At 43.9% G+C, this 14435-nt stretch overlaps 1 protein-coding gene across 2 annotated transcripts in view; it reads right to left on the bottom strand.

Annotated features, from left to right (window-relative positions):
- Window positions 1–14435, bottom strand: part of LOC106083634 (band 4.1-like protein 4A) — a 270027-nt gene that overhangs the window by 91140 nt on the left and 164452 nt on the right. The gene's annotated exons all lie outside the window — the stretch shown is intronic.

Here is a 14435-nt window from a genome sequence, read left to right as displayed (position 1 = left end):
AGAAAATCAATAAACGACACTCAATGTAAATGCTATCATGCTATGCCTATGCCTATGCCTATGCCTATGCCTATGCCTATGCCTATGCCTATGCCTATGCCTATGCCTATGCCTATGCCTATGCCTATGCCTATGCCTATACCTATGCCTATGCCTATGCCTATGCCTATGCCTATGCCTATGCCTATGCCTATGCCTATGCCTATGCCTATGCCTATGCCTATGCCCGTCATAACGCGGATGGCTACTAATTCGTGATTATCTTCTCATACCGCCTGGCCGCAATTAAATCCCTGGTGAGAATATTTCTGAATTCAAAAACCTTCCTCGACTGTTGCAGATTTTCAACGAGTTGGCTGATTTGAGGGAATTGCAAAGTAGACCAGCTTGCGAGTCTAGGAACGGAGGACACAATGGCTTGTGTCCCTCATGACAGGTCACTGTCTGATCGGAAAACATGCTGACTGACGGAAGGTTCGAAGTAACGCAAGGACGTCGAGAAAAAAAGAGACTATAAACATCTGCTGTGCATGTGTTTTTTTTTCTGTTGGGGTTTTTAAAGCGATATGGATGGTTTAAAGCTAGGAACTAGGAAAATGCCTCCCTTCTCCACTTCACGCATTCCGTGATCGCCCGGATCTCCCCCTGCAAGACCGTATTATGGTCAGGCAGTCTAAAACGGATCTTAGTCCCTAGGTTCTCAATGTAGACCCCCAGGCCCACTCTGTCCTCGAGCTGTGATCCATCCATGTAACATGATTTTCCAGATGACAATACAAGGGTACCGTCAATCCAAGACTGTGCCGCTGGCAACAGTGCCTCGAACTCGACCTCAAGGTTCATCTCAGGTATCCGATCGGAAACCTCTTCCCATCCTTCCATATTTCCTATCGTCCCGTCGATTATACCGCGATGGTATGAGCTGCTCCCATCCTCAATCAATTCTCCCATCGCCTTGAGTTTCATAGCCGCAGTGGCTGCCTCACACTTAATCTGCATGTCAATAGGTCGGATATCTAGAATAGTCTCCAGTGCCCTAGTGGGCGTGGCCCTCATCACTCCGCCTATGCCAAGACAACATCTTCTCTGAACCCGTTGCATGGTCCTTATGTGGCACTTATTCTCCATATCAGTCCACTACTACTACTGAAGCGTAAGTATTAGTCTAATCATGCTTCTGCAGAGCCAGTGGACTCACTCCGCCAATGCCAAGACAACATGTTCTCTGAATCTGTTGCATGGTCCTCATGTTGCATTTTTTCTCCATAGCAGTCCACCAAACTACTGAGCCCAGTGGACTGTCCTCGGATTCAGGCCCCATTTCGACACTACGGCCCGTATACATAGTGCCCAACATCTGTAAACCTTCTCAGTACGCTCCTAAATGAGACACTTCCAATTCCTGTCCAAGATCACACCTAAGTATTTGTCCTTGTCAGATATCGACATCGTCTTATTGAGGAAACGTGGTGCGTTAAATTGACCCACCTTCATCTTTTTCGTCAACAGGCATATTTCAGTCTTCTCTGGGTTAACATTGAGACCTCTGTATCTAGCCCAGTCATATGCCATATCCAAGACCGTACCGGCCCTTCCGCATAGCTAGTTTATATCCTTACCCGTTAGAGCCGACAAAATGGCACCTGTGGCGTGGCTTGTACCACTTTCTCCCTTGTATTTATGTCATGGGACACAAAATTTATCCACCTGTTCCTTAGCATATGGTTTATACAAAGAATAATGAGTAAGGACGGAGGATCAGCTATATCAAGTTATAGTACGATTTGGGGCTAAAGAAGCGAAATCGGGAGATCTATTTATATGGGAGCTGTATCAAGCTATAGATCGATTCTGACCATATTGCACACGTATGTTGAAGGCCATGGGAGGAGCCGTTGTACTAAATGTGTGCCAAATCGGATGAGAATTGCGCTCTCTAGGGGCTCAAGAAGTCAAGACCCAAGATGGGTTTATATGGTAGCTATATCAGGTTATTCACCGATTCGGACCATACTTCGTTGGAAGTGATATCAAAACACTATGTGCACAATTTCAGTCAAATCGGATGAGAATTGCGCCCTCTAGAAGTCGAAAGCACGCTAACTTTTGAAGAAGTAGAGCTAACCGCTTGAAATTTTGCACAAATACTTCTTATTAGTGTAGGTCAGTTGGGATTGTAAATGGGCCAAATCGGTTCATGTTTTGATATAGCTGTCATATAAACCGATCTTGGGTCTTGACTTCATGAGCCTCTAGAGGGCGCAATTCTCGTTCGATTTAACTGAAATTGCGCACGTGGTGTTTTGGTATCAATTCCAACAACTGTGCTGATTATGGTTTAAATCGGTCCATGTTTTGATATAGCTGTCGTATAAACCGATCTTGGGTCTTGACTTCTTGAGCCTCTAGAGGGCACAATTCTTATCCGATTTGGCTAAAATTTAGCACGAGGTGTTTTGGTATCACTTCCAACAACTGTGCTAAATCGCTCTATGTTTTGATATAGCTGCCATATAAATTGATCTTGGGTCTTGACTTCTTGAGCCTCTAGAGGGCGCAATTCTCGTCCGATTTAACTGAAATTTTGCACGAGGTGGTTTGGTATCACTTCCAACAACTGCGCTAATGCGTATGATTCAAATCGGTCCATATTTTGATATAGCTGTCATATAAACCGATCTTGGGTCTTGACTTCTTGAGCTTCTAGCTGCCATATAAACCGATCTTGGATCTTGACTTCTTGAGTCTCTAGAGGGCGCAATTCTTGTTCGATTTGACTGAAATTTTGCACGTAGTGTTTTGGTATCACTTCCAACAACTGTGCTGAGTATGGTTTAAATCGGTCCATGTTTTGATATAGCTGTCGTATAAACCGATCTTGGGTCTTGACTTCTTGAGCCACTAGAGGGCGCAATTCTCTTCCGATTTAACTGAAATTTTGCACATAATGTTTTGGTATCACTTCCAACAACTGTGCTGAGTATGGTTTAAATCGGTCCATAACCTGATATAGCTGTCGTATAAACCGATCTTGGGTCTTGACTTCTTGAGCCTCTAGAAGGCGCAATTCTCTTCCGATTTAACTGAAATTTTGCACGTAGTGTTTAAGTGTCACTTCCAACAACTGTGCTGAGTATGGTTTAAATCGGTCTATAACCTGATATAGCTGTCGTATAAACCGATTTTGGGTTTTGACTTCTTGAGCCTCTAGAGGGCGCAATTCTCGTCCGATTCAACTGAAATTTAGCACGTAGTGTTTTGGTAGCACTTCCAACAACTGTGCTAAGTATAATTCAAATCGGTTCATAATCTGGTATAGCTGCCTTATAAACCAATCTTGGGTCTTGACTTCTTGAGCCTCTAGAGGGCGCAATTATCGTCCGATTTAACTGAAATTTTGCATGAGATGATTTGTTATGACTTCCAATAACTGTGCTAAGTATGGCGTAAATCGATATAGAACCTGATATAGCTGTCATGTAAACCGATCTGGGATCTTGACTTCTTGAGCCTCTAGAGGGCGCAATTCTCATCCGATTTGGCTGAAATTTTGTACAACGGCTTTTTCCATGACCAAAAACATACGTGTCTTTTATGGTCTGAATCAATCAATAGCTTGATGCAGTTCCCATATAAACCTATCTCCCGATTTTGCTTCTTGAGCCCCTACAAAGCGCAATTCTTATCCGAATGAACTGAAATATTACACAATGACTTCTACAACGTTCAGCATTCATGTACGGTCCGAATCGGACTATAACTTGACATATAGCTCCAATAGCAGAACAGTTCTTATTCAATATTCTTTGTTTCTTTAGAAAAAGTGTCATACACGTTTTGTCTATAGAAAAATTTATAATGAAATTATGTCTATAGCTTAAATATTATTTTATTTTTTTTACTTAATTTCATTTTCTTTTAAATTTAATTCATTGAAATGATTTTTCTCTCTTTTAATTTTACCTATGAAATTTAGCTTCAAAACTTTCCTTTTTAATCACTCCTCCCCTGGGCATCCACATCACATATTTCGCATGTTGTGCAAATGTGCAACACAGAAGTTTTTCGTTTCTCAGTTTTTGTGCTCTGCAAAAATGTTTTCGTTTTTTTTTGCCAAAAAAAAAAAACTTTGTTCTTTTATTTTCTTAAGTAATTTAATTAGGAAATGCATGTTTCACTTTGTTGTTCCAGTTGTCATGTTTCCAGGATTTACATCCTTTATAATCTGCATACGGCATATGCCGTGCGTTCTATTCTATGTATATGGGGATACACTCAACCCACACACACACACACACACACACACAAGTAGGCAAAAGGTCGAATGGACCAAAGAACTGAGAGACGTACACACATTTGTTGAGACCTGGCTGTGTCTTCTTGTGCAGCAGCTCATCACAGACAGTTGTTGAAATAAAGTTTTCACTTCAATTACCGAAGTTTGTCAAACAAATTATGTTGGAAAGTTTTCGGGTTGGTTGGTATTCCTTAAATATATCATTAAGATAATTAACTAGGTATAATGGGTATAAGTGTAAGAGAGGGAACCCCAAAAACTGGCTTTCAATAGAGATGAATGGGAAACTCTTTGCTTTTTGTGCGGGAAGGTGAGGTGAGTGTGTGTAAGAATGAAATGCATTTTGGAAAGAAAAGCACTTAGATAGAAAATTAATTGACTTAATGTAGGGTTAATGCATTACGAATTAGCCAATGTCCTTTGGAAAGGGTGATTTTTTAAGAGCTATAGGAAAGGTAAAAAAAACATATAAAATTCAGAAAAATGCATCTAAATTGCAATCGATAGTACGGTCCATTTAAATGTTTGAAGATTATTTCATGCAAAGGTTGAGCGTGATTGCGCTTCAAATGGTCCATTCATTTAGTCCAATTTTGGTATACCCTTTTCAACTTTTCGGCCGGTATCTCACGAGTAAATGCCTCCATGTTGTCTTCCAAACCGCCAATTGAAGCGGGCTTGTCTGTGTAGACATGAAGGTGGGCCAATTTAACGCACCACGATTCCTCAATGAGACGATTTAGATATCTGACAAGGTCAAATACTTAGGAGCGATCATGGACAGAAAACTGAATTGGAAGTGTGACATTCAGGAGCGTACTGAAAAGGCTCACAGAAGAAATTGGACCTGCATCCGAGGATAGTCCACTGGCTCTATAGGAGCTTGATTAGACCAATACTTACTTACGCCTCTGTAGTTCGGGGGACTGCTATGGAGAAAAATGCAACATAAGGACCTTACAACAGGTTCAGAGAACATGTTGTCTTTTCGTAGGCGAATTGATGAGGACCACGCCCACTGGTGCATTGAAAACTATTCTAGATGTCCGACCAATTGACATACAGATTACGTATGAGGCACCCACTGCGACTATTTAAGGTGTGGGGGAATGATGAGAGCAGTTCATACCATCGCGGTATGGGAAGGATGGGAAGAGGTTTCCTATCGGATACCTGAGATGAACCTTGAGGTGGAGTGCGAGGCACTGTTGTCAGGGGCACAGTCTTAGATTGACGGAACCCTAGTATTGCCACCTGGAAGATTATATTATTCGGATGGATCAAAGCTAGAGGACAGAATGGGCCTGGGGGTCTACATTGAGAACCCAGGGACTGAGATCTGTTTTAGACTGACTGACCATAAATCGGTTTTGCAGGCTGAGATCCGGGCGAACACGAAATGCGTGAACATCTTTATGGACAAAAAAGTTGCCATAAGGGCAAAAATAACCAGGACGGTAAGATCACGAACAGTCTTGCAGTGTAAGAAGGAGACTAACGCCTTCTCTATTTATTTTTTTATTCAATTGGCTACGGCAGAATATTTGTTCCACTAGCCGAACGTAGAATAGCGTTCCAAGCGTCTCGATTTTCTGCGCTAATTCTAAACTCTCTGACACCAAGTTTCGAGGTGTCTTCCACTTCTTGATCTTTCCATCGGGCTTTTGGTCTTCCCGGTTTGCGTGTACCATCGTGTTTGCCTTCAAAAGACTTTTTTGCTGGAGCTTCTACATCCTTAATGACAACATGACCTAGCCAACGCAGCCGTTGTATTTTGATGCGAGTAACTATGCTATCGTCGTCATACACTTCATGGTTCATACGTCGCCTATATTCTCCATTAACGCAAACTGGTACATATATTTTACGAAGAATCTCTCTCAAATACGCCAAGCACTGCCTCATCTGCTCCCACAAGTACCCATGCTTCAGAACCATATAACAACACGGGTAGTATCAGTGTCTTGTACAGTGTAATCTTCGTCTGTCGAGAGGTGGCCTTGTCTCTAAACTGCCCACTTAATCCAAAGTAGCATCTGTTTGCCAGTATTATTCTTCGCTTTATGTCAAAACCGGTGTCAATCGTTTCGGTTACGGCGGTGCCGAGACAGATAAAGTTGCTAACTATCTCAAAGTTGTGGTTCCCATCTTTATCTGCTCGGAAGTGCAAGGCTTTTTGGGAGTCCAAACCATCCATTTTTATACCCTCCACCATAAGATGGGGGGTATACTAATTTCGTCATTCTGTTTGTAACTACTCGAAATATTCGTCTGAGACCCCATAAAGTATATATATTCTTGATCGTCGCGATATTTTATGTCGATCTAGCCATGTCCGTCCGTCTGTCCGTCCGTCCGTCCGTCCGTCCGTCCGTCAAATTTTGCACAAATACTTCTTATTAGTGTAGGTCGGTTGGTATTGCAAATGGGCCATATCGGTCCATGTTTTGATATAGCTGCCATATAAACCGATCTAGGGTCTTGACTTCTTGAGCCTCTAGAGTGCGCAATTCTTATCCGATTGGAATGAAATTTTGAACGACGTGTTTTCTTATGATATCTAACAACTGTGCCAAGTATGGTTGAAATCGGTTCATAACCTGATATAGCTGCCATATAAACCGATCTTGGGTCTTGACTTCTTGAGCCTCTAGCGTGCGCAATTCTTATCCGATCAGAATGAAATTTTGCACGACGTGTTTTGTTATGATGTCCAACAACTGTGCCAAGTATGGTTCAAATCGGTCCATAACCTGATATAGCTGCCATATAAACCGATCTTGGGTCTTGACTTCTTGAGCCTCTAGAGTGCGCAATTCTTATCCGATTGAAATGAAATTTTGCACGACGTGTTTTGTTATTATATCCAATAACTGTGCCAAGTATGGTTCAAATCAGTCCATAACCTGATATAGCTGCCATATAAACCTATCTTGGGTCTTGACTTCTTGAGCCTCTAGAGGGCGCAATTCTTATCCGATTGGAATGGAATTTCGCACAACGTGTTTTATTATGATATCCAACAACTGTGCAAAGTATGGTTTAAATCGGTTCATAACCTGATATAGCTGCCATATAAACCGATCTAGGGTCTTGACTTCTTGAGCCTCTAGCGTGCGCAATTCTTATCTGATCAGAATGAAATTTTGAACGACGTGTTTTGTTATGATATCCAACAACTGTGCCAAGTATGGTTCAAATCGGTCCATAACCTGATATAGCTGCCATATAAACCGATCTTGGGTCTTGACTTCTTGAGCCTCTAGAGTGCGCAATTCTTATCCGATTGAAATGAAATTTTGCACGACGTGTTTTGTTATTATATCCAATAACTGTGCCAAGTATGGTTCAAATCAGTCCATAACCTGATATAGCTGCCATATAAACCGATCTTGGGTCTTGACTTCTTGAGACTCTAGAGGGCACAATCCTTATCCGATTTGAATGAGTTTTTGCACAAAGTATTTCGTCATGATATCCAACAACTGTGCCAAGTATGGTTGAAATCGGTCTATAACCTGATATAGTTGTCATATAAACAGGTCTGGGGATTTGACTTCTTGAGCTTCTAGAGGCCGCAATTCTTATCCGATTTGGCTGAAATTTTGCATGACGTATTTTATTTTTATTTTCAACAACTGTATCAAATAAGGTTCAAATCGATTCATAACCTGATATAGCTGCCATATAAACCGATCTGGGATTTTGACTTCTTGACCCCTAGAGGTCGCAATTATTATCCGATATACCTGAAATTTTGTACGACGGATCCTCTCATGACCATCAACAAACGTGTTTATTATGTTCTGAATCGGTCTATAGCCCGATACAGATCCCATATAAATCGTTCTCTCTGTTTTACTTCGTGAGCCCCAATGGGCGCAATTCTTATACGAATTGGCTGAAATTTTACACAGGTCTCCAACATATAATTTAATTGTGGTTCGAACCGGACCATATCTTGATATCGTTTTAATAGCAGAGCAACTCTTTTCTTAATCCTTTTTAGCCTAAGAAGAGATGCCGGGAAAAGAACTCGACAAATGCGATCCATGGTGGAGGGTATATAAGATTCGGCCCGGCCGAACTTAGCACGCTTTTACTTGTCTATCTTATCTCCATTTACTGCCAGACCCATTTTCACTGACTCTCTTTCGATTCTTTCAAAGGCTGCAGTTACAACTTCCGTTGATCGACCTATGATATCGATATCGTCGGCATAGGCGAGTAGCATGTGTGATTAGTGTGCCATATCTATTCCCATCTGCATCTCGTATAATCTTCTCCAGCAGGATATTAAAGAGATCTCACGATAGGCTGTCTCCTTGTCTGAAACCTCGTGTGCTATTAAAAGGGTTCGGAGAGATTCTTTCCTATTCTTACTGAGGAACGCAGGGATACCAAACTCAGACATGGCTTTAAATACCCTTGAATGTAATAGAGTATCAAAAGCGGCTTTGTAGTCAACAAAGAGATGATAGGTGTTGATTTGTCCTTCTCCGGTCCTTTGCAGGATTTGGCGCAGTGTGAATATCTGGTCCAGGGTGGATTTACCAGGTCTAAGGCCGCATTGATAGGGGCCAATTATCTCATTGACTTTAGGTTTTAATCTTTCACACAGCACGCTCGAGGGTATCTTGTATGCGATGGGGAGGAGACTTATTCCTCTGTAGTTGGCACATTGCGTCTAGTCTCCTTTCTTGTGTATGGGACATAATATGCTGAGGTTCCAATCATCGGGTGTGCGTTCTTCTAGCCAGGTTGCACAGATAAGCTGATGCATATGCCTTATCAGCGTGTCGCCTACGGTCTTAAATAGTTCAGTGGGTAACCCGTCGGCTCCTGCTGCTTCTTGTTCTTCCGGCGGGTCACTGCTAATTGGACCTCATATTGACTAGGAGCTAAATATTCTATACCATCATCAGGGATTGGTTCTGGAGTATACTCTTCGCCGCCTACGTCGGACACTAGCAGTTGGGTAAAATGTTCTTTCCATATCCTTAGCATGCTATCTATGTCAGTTACCAGATTTCCTTATTTGTCTCTGCAGAAGGATGTGCCTGCACCAAAGCCATCGGTTTGATGTTTAATTCTTTGGTAGAATTCCCGGACTTCATTCTGACTCCTGTACATCCCAATTCGCTCACACTTACGTCTTTCAATTTCCTTTTTCTTTCTGTGGAATGGACGTTTCTCTTCTCTTCTTTTCTCCCGATACCTCTCCTTCATCTGGCGCGTTGCTACTGATCGCAGGGTTGCTCTATATGCCGCATACTTGGCTTCAGTAGCATCTCGACACTCTTGGTCGTATCATGGGTTTCTTGGAGGAGGCTTCCGGTACCCAAGTACGGATTTCGCGTCATTTTCCATGGAATGGGCAATGGTATGCCACTGCGCCATTATATCATCGGAACAAGGAGTGCTTTCATCAAGCAGTTGGGTCAGTCGAGTGGAGTATGCCGCTGCCATTTGTTGTGTTTGCAGCTTTTTAATGTCCAGCTTCCGTGCAGTGTCAGATCGTACTTTCATCGCCATGTTCAAACGGGTGCGAGCCTTTGCTGCAACAAGGTAATGATCCGAATCTATATTCACTGCACAGATCGATCGTAATCGAGCGTAACACGCTGGATGAATGCCTTCCATCTATCATAACGTGTGGCTTTGTGAATATTTCTATATTGAAATCTGGTGCTACTAACTACCATGTTTTTTGCCGCGGCGAAATTAATCAGCCTCAACCCATTACTAGACGTTATCTCTTGGAGGCTAAACTTTCCGACTGTTGGACCAAAAATGTCTTCCTTCCCTATCTTGGCATTAGAATCTCCCAGAACGATTTTAATATCATGGACGGGGCAGCGGTCATATTCACTCTCTAGACGTTCGTAGAAAATATCTTTGGTTTGCTCATCCTTGTCTTGCCTGTCCACAAATAGGACGGTCCAATGATGCCACTAGCCTACAAACCGAACAAAACTGTGACTTTTTCTGAAGCTTCTGCAATGCTGGCGGCATTTGTGTTCAATATGGCCCAGATCGGTCTATATTTGGATATATCAGCCATATACATATACCGATCTCCCATGTAATCCCATGGCAGCCGGCTGTATGCATCGGATTGACCCGATGGAATCCTCATCGGCAAGGGCTGCCGCCTCAGTGTACGTATTCGTCTTTTTTCGTCATGGGAGAGGCACATCCCGGAGCGCTTTCTCCGCACGCTTCTGGTCCGTGCCGGCATTGAAAAGAACCCCTAACCCTGGTTCTGTTCAGTTTGCCAGAACCGCCTCCATCATCGATCGGTGTCAGTAAGTAACCGGTGCATGGAGTGGGTACATTTCCGATCTTGCTCTGGCCTCAATACGGGAGTGTAGTCATACTGGTTGTGTCGCAAGTTGCTGTGCGAACATAGCCAGCAGTGGGTCACAAGCATCGTCGTCGTCGGACTATGTGACCCTCCGACCTCTCCTGTACGGCAATTTACGCAACGGCAGCATCCCAGCCCAAATATTGCCAGGCCAGTGCCGGGAAGTTTATCGTTTTTGCAGTTTAATTACATCCAACTTCGTGGCAAGATCGATGAGATTATGGACTTCATAAGAAGGAAGAGTATATTGGTCGCAGCTATCCAGGAAACAAAGCTGACCAACACCTGCAGCTTGCACAGTTGTCACCGACGCAATGTGCTACGTAAGGATCGCTCAAGGAATGGAGGTGGGGGATTGGCCTTCGTGATACATCATTCCGTGCAATATGGACTTATCTCGCCTGCGCATGGCGCTAGTGACACCTACATGGAATGCATGGGGATAGCAGTCAGGTCCGGTACTGCCGAGATAGAGCTATACAACGTGTACATACCGTCGGTTTATAGCTGTGTCCCAATTAATGGCCAGGCTTACAACCCCGACATAAGTGGGTTGCTATCTGGCCATAATCGTCGGGTTCTAGGGGATTTTAATGCGCATCACACGTCATGGCATTCTCCCCTAGGTAGCGATCAGAGTGACATAGCTTTGGCAGAGCAGATTGAAAGCTCCACGTTTTTCACGGTGAATGAGGACGCCCCCACTAGAATTACGAGGAGGTGCAGCAGTTCGCCAGACATTTCCATTTCATCCCCTGATCTCCTTAGTGGCGTATCCTGGCAAGCCGTCATCTCTTTGGGGTCAGACCACCTTCCCATAATTCTCACCATCGACCGACCACCTGACTTCATAACCTCTGAGCACCGGACGTTTTTCAATCATGAGAAGCCCGATTGGGCTGGCTTCAGAGAGTATACCAATCGCCGCTTCAGTGAACTGCCACCCCCCTCTGATGTGCTAGTGGCCTAGAGAAAAATCCGAGACATTTTAAACGCAGCAGCCGCTCGCCTTATTCCAGCCGGTCGAATACTCCAAGTGCGGCCCAATTTCCCGGCGCAAGCAGTGGACCTCGCAGACGAGCGTGATGGGATTCGTCGTATGGACCTCGCTAACCCCAGAATCAGCGAGCTGAATCTGGAAATAAACAGGCTGGAACACTTGGAGCAATGTAACTTAGGCACCGGTGTAGGCAGACTGTGGTCTACTGCTAAGTCACTCTCGAACCCCGGTAGACGGAATGACTGGACCTCAGTCACTTTTGGCAAAATACCAGTGACTGATCCGAAGAGGTTGTTGTTCAACCGTCAATTTATTGTGCATGCCGAGAGTGACGGGGCAAGGAGGAGAGCCATTCGCCGTATTCGTGGTCTCCGACCCGACGAACAGCAATCACAATTTTCCGTGGGCGAACTTACGAATGTCATCCGTTGCATCAAATCATCCAAGGCGTTTACATTGATGTTGAAGAATCTGGATTCACCTGGAGTTGAGTACCTTATTACTGTCTTGAACCTGTCTTTAAACACTCTTAAATTTGTATGGAAAATGGGCAGAGTGATTCCGATGTCTGGAAAATGGGTGGAGTGATCCCGCTACTGAAACCTGGAAAAGACCCGAGTTTGGGGCAGCGGTATAGACCGATCTCCCTTCTCTCACCAGTGGCAAAAACACTTGAGGTATTACTCCTCCCGAGCCTCGTAAAAGAATTTCCATTCGCCGAGCATCAGCATGGATTGCGAAGACTGCACAGCACCACAACAGCTTTTCATGCCATCACAGCACACATTTGCCGTGGCTACAATCAGCCCAGGCCATGCGATAGGACGGTCCTCGTGGTACTGGACCTACCGAAGGCATTCAACATGGTCAGCCATGCCAAATTATTTGAGGACATCGCCAACACGTCTCTCCAGCCAGGCCTGAAACGCGGGGTCGCGAATTATCTGTGTGGTCGCCAGTCATTTGCGAAATATAGGGATAAGAAGTCGAAGCACCATAGAGTGAAACAGGGAGATCCCCAAGGTGGGGTGACATCTCCGGCACTGTTTAACCTCTACCTATCCTCCATTCCACCCCCTCCAGACGGCAGAGAGATCGTATCATATGCGGACGATTGTGGCATCAGGCCCTCCACCCATTGATGACATCTGCGATAGGCTGAACGTCTACCTCAACAAACTTGCCTCATATTTCGTTGCAAGAAATCTGAAGTTACCCGCCACCAAATCTTCAGCCACACTGTTCACTACAAGTACGCGTGAGGTGAATACTGAGCTGACTGTGATGGTCGATGGAGAAATAATTCCAACCACCAAGTGTCCCAAAATACTTGGCGTCACATTTGACAGCTCTTACACATTCTCCCCACATGCCACAGCAATCTGCGATAAAGTCAAAAGTAGAAACAAGGTCCTAAGTCACTTGCTGGCAGCACTTGCAGTGCAGACAAAGAAATCTTGTTGACCACGTACAAAGCAATTGGTCGATCTGTGGTAAGTTATGCAGAAACAAGGTCCTAAGTCACTTGCTGGCAGCACTTGCAGTGCAGACAAAGAAACCTTGTTGACCACGTACAAAGCAATTGGCTGATCTGTGGTAAGTTATTCAGCGCCAGTGTGGTCTCATCAGCTCTGTGACACGCAGTGGAATAATATTCAGATCTGTCAGAATGCCGCTGTCTCCTCAGTTCTCATGTGGACCACCTCCATCAGGAGACAAAGATCCTGCCAGTGCGAAGACATAACTACTACCTGTCTAAGCCCTTTTGGGCTGTTATCGCAGAGACCATCCAAATCATCATCTTGTGAATAGATATCCACCGCCCAGAAGCCTAAAGGTAGATCTACATGATCTAGAGCGTCAGGTTCAGCGCTACAAAGAGAACCTCCAGATCAAGCGGCATATCAAGCAGGTCTAAACAACATTCATGCCGACACGGTAGCAGATGCGGTAAATGGCTACCGGGTGAATGTAGTGCTTGGAGAACGACGACCTCCCATTGCACCTGAAGAAATTGACCTCCCCCGGCAAACCAGAATAGTTCTGGCTGAATTAAGTTCCGGCCGATGCAACCGCCTCAACTCCTACAGTGCAAGGATTGATGCCGACGTGCAAGATGTATGTCCCGATTGTAACCAGGGACCGCACGATACACCTCACCTGTTTAACTGCCCGGCCAGACCCACTCGACTCAGACCCAGATCCCTGTGGACGCACCCCATCTTAGTCCCGTACACTCAACAGAATCAAGCAGACGAAGGCTGGAACACAATAAACTGCTACAACAACAACAACCGATTTCCCGATTCAAATTCTTAGACCCATAAAACGTGCATTTTTTAATCGATGAATTTGTTACAGTGAGTTGGATTAGACCGTTTTATAGTCTCCCCGAATGTGGAAGAGATCGGACTTTATTTAGATTTTCTTTTCACCTTAGTAGGACAAAAAATGGTAAATTTATATTGGGTTGTCCAAAAAGTAATTGCGGATTTTTCATATAGTCGGCGTTGACAAATTTTTTCACAGCTTGTGTCTCTGTAATTGCATTCTTTCTTCTGTCAGTTATCAGCTGTTGCTTTTATCTTGCTTTAGAAAAAAGTGTAAAAAAAGTATATTTGATTAAAGTTCATTCTAAGTTTTATTAAAAATGCTTTACTTTCTTTTAAAAAATCCGCAATTACTTTTTGGGCAACCCAATATATCCGAGGTGGTGGGTATCCAAAGTTCGGCCCACCCGAACCTTTGACTTTTCACTTGTTTTAACTTTA

This window comes from Stomoxys calcitrans, chromosome 2, assembly GCF_963082655.1.
Source record: "Stomoxys calcitrans chromosome 2, idStoCalc2.1, whole genome shotgun sequence".
NCBI lineage: Eukaryota > Metazoa > Arthropoda > Insecta > Diptera > Muscidae > Stomoxys > Stomoxys calcitrans.
The sequence above is the reverse complement of the archived record's forward strand: the minus strand, read 5'-3'. Positions and strand labels throughout refer to the sequence as shown.